The sequence below is a fragment of the Rana temporaria genome, chromosome 4, assembly GCF_905171775.1.
Source record: "Rana temporaria chromosome 4, aRanTem1.1, whole genome shotgun sequence".
Taxonomy (NCBI): domain Eukaryota; kingdom Metazoa; phylum Chordata; class Amphibia; order Anura; family Ranidae; genus Rana; species Rana temporaria.
In genome coordinates, this window is record NC_053492.1 from 120,433,773 (window position 1) to 120,437,300 (window position 3,528).

Below are 3,528 nucleotides of genomic sequence, written 5' to 3' on the forward strand. Positions count from 1 at the left end.
AGGGGTTTGAATATTGTACGAGTGGAAGGGGCTTAGGGAGCGCTAAATGTCCATGGGGTAGGGGTGCAAATTACTTGTCTTACCTTGGGTGCTGACAACCCACGTTACGAAAATTTTACTGTTAGGGGATATTTTATCAAGGGGTTACGGTGCTAGCAAGGTTGAGAACCTCTGATGTAGAGTAAAAAGAGGGGCATGCAGATCCATTTAATTGACAGTACAAGACCCAGAGCAGCTGATCACTGTATTAGTGTCACTGGTTCCCACAAAGTGAGCTCCCAACATTAAGGGAAGGAACTCCAAAGGCGTGCGATGAATTGCATCAAATGTTGCAATGATCCATGATGATATGCATGAAAAACAGATAACCGCACATAGTTTGACTCTGTATATTAGGTTTATTTAAAAAAAGGGGGGTTTACACTTACAGCAAATCCGATAAGAACAAGCTTGTAACTTAAAATATAAGCAAATGCAACAATTCCACGAGCGCCATCCAACGCGTTTCGTCCTATTGGACATCATCTGGCGTGTGAGGATCGTGTACGATCTTTGCGATTTATATATAGGTTTAACGCTCGTGGAATCGTTGCATTTGCCTATATTTGAAGTTACAAGCTTCTTTTTATCGGATTTGAGTGACACTATGTGCGGTTATCTGTTTTTCATGGATCACTGCAACATTTGATGCGATTCATCGCACATCTTGGAGGGTTCCTTCCCTTGATGCTTGAAACATCCTTCCAAAACATCCGGTGGAGCTCATTTTCCAAGGACCCTTCCTGTTGTGGTGGAATCCATTGAGGTTATCCCCTCAAAACGGCCCTTTTGATCCCACGTGCTTTACAGTATGTGTGTCCACCGAGTCTGGTAAGCGTGACAACCTTATCATTTTGATTGCACCTTTAAGAATAAATGGAACAGCACAAGAAAGACTTTTACTTATTTGATTATGTTTATTTGAATTAATATGGACTTTCTTAGGAGGTTTTTGTATTCACCTGGAAATCATTCTGAATAGTTTTTTCAATTTTTCACATCAAGATTTATTTCACACATTTTTTTTACATTTTATTCACATATTTTAATTATTCGCCTTTGCCCATTGTAGATGGATTGTTTTTCTATTTTATAGTTTTGGATCAACATATGTTTATTTATTCATTGTTTAGCTATAAAATATAAAAATTACGGTTTTCTTTAAATTAAAGGGGAGTTCCGGCCACAATTTCACTTTTTAAATATAAATACCCCTGTAATATACAAGCTTAATGTATTCTAGTAAAGTAAGTCTGTAAACTAAGGTCCGTTTTGTTAGGTTGTTACAGCATTTAGACACTTTATAAAATAGAAATTGACTGGGGCCATCTTAAAGCGGTTGTAAACCGCATAAACTTTTTTTTTTTTTCCCCAAACCTGCAATGCAAAAGGCATAATAGGCTAGTATGCACCGCATACTAGCCTATTATGAAATACTTACCTCGGAACGAGGTGTGTACCACTTACCTGGTCCACGCCGAGCAGGATGTCATCTTGCTCCGGCGTGTCTTCCGGGTATCGCCGCTCCAGCGCTGTGATTGGCTGGAGCGGCGATGACGTCACTCCCGCGCGTGCGCGTTTAAAATCGGCAGGGTCCGGCGGATGCTGGTCCTTCAGCCGTGGATTCCCCCCTGCGCATGCGCCGCCCGCATTGCGGGGGGAATATCTCCTAAACCGTGCAGGTTTAGGAGATATTCTCCTTACCTACAGGTAAGCCTTGTTATAGGCTTACCTGTAGGTAAAAGTCCAAATAGTGGGTTTACAACCACTTTAAGTGTGGGCATCATGAAGCCAGACTGTATGACTTCCTGGATTTCAGCCTTGCAAATCTCGCACATGCTCAGTGCTGCACACGCAGTGTCAGATCAGGTTTCAGTACCTGTGCTGTCCAAGTCACATGATTCTTTGAGACTGGGGAGTGCACAGACTCCTGGAAAGTTACACCCACTACATTCCCAGGAGTCTGTGCGGTGTAGGTTAGGAAGCATTAAGCACCTAGGTGCAGGAAGTGGGAAGATTAACTATTCTGCCTAGCAACAACACTTTATAGGCATCTAAAAAAAAAAAAAAATTCCGTAAAGGACTAATGACATTTTTTTAAAACTACTGATGTAATGTTATATTTATGGGTGGAACTCCACTTTAATTAAGTTTTTTCATAGAGGACATGTCATTAAAAATGATCTCCGTATATCAGGCAGTGGCAAAAAAACACGTAGATTCTGGAGATGTTTTTTTATGTCATCCTTCAAGTGACATTTCAAATAGAGGATTTATTTATTTAAAGACCTTAACTTTGCTTATGCTTCTGTGGATTACAAACTCATGCTGACACTGCATAATGAAAGATGCGACTTCGTTGGCGTCTTCTGGCGCAATACTTCATATTAAGCCTACCTTATCTGCGTTGTTCCTAAGATCCTTCATATTATACTTAAGAACGACTTAATTTCATTTGCCAATGTTCCAAGGAAGGTCTTTGATAGTGTACTTACCTTTCTGCTAATGACATTGGAGATCAGCAGGTAAAAAAAATTACATAATTAAGTTATCATGGTAAATAAAAACTTAAAGGGGTTGTAAAGGTTTGATTTTTTTTTTTTTAAATAACAAACATGTCATACTTACCTCCACTGTGGTTTTGCACAGAGTGGCCCCGATCCTCCTGTTCTGGGGTCCCTCGGCGGCTCTCGCGGCTCCTCCCCGTTTCACATAACCCCCCCTGGGAAGCTCTCTCTAAGGGGGTTACCTTGCGGGCACGCTCCCGAGGCCTGCATTCGGCGTCCATAGCCGCCAATCGCAGGACTCGACCCGTGTCATTGGATTTGATAGACCGCAGCGCGAGCCAATGGCTGCGCTGCTATCAATCTATCCAATTCAGAGCCAAGAAGCCCGGGCAACGATCGAGCGATTCGCAACGTGGCACTTTCCAGAGCTCAGGTAAGAAAAACGGGGGGCTGGGGGTCATCGTCTGATGTTTTTTCACCTTAAAGCGGAGTTCCGGCCACAATTTCACTTTTTAAATATAAATACCCCTGTAATACACAAGCTTAATGTATTCTAGTAAAGTTAGTCTGTAAACTAAGGTTCGTTTTGTTAGGTTGTTACAGCATTTAGACACTTTATAAAATAGAAATTGACTGGGGCCATCTTAAGTGTGGGCATCATGAAGCCAGACTGTATGATTTCCTGGATTTCAGCCTTGCAGATCTTGCACATGCTCAGTGCTGCACAAGCAGTGTCAGATCAGGTTTCAGCACCTGTGCTGTCCAAGTCACATGATTCTTTGAGACTGGGGAGTGCACAGACTCCTGGAAAGTTACACCCACTACATTCCCAGGAGTCTGTGCGGTGTAGGTTAGGAAGCATTAAGCACCTAGGTGCAGGAAGTGGGAAGATTAACTATTCTGCCTAGCAACAACACTTTGAAGGCATCTAAAAAAAAAAAAAAAAAATTGTAAAGGACTAATGACATTTTTTTAAAACTAC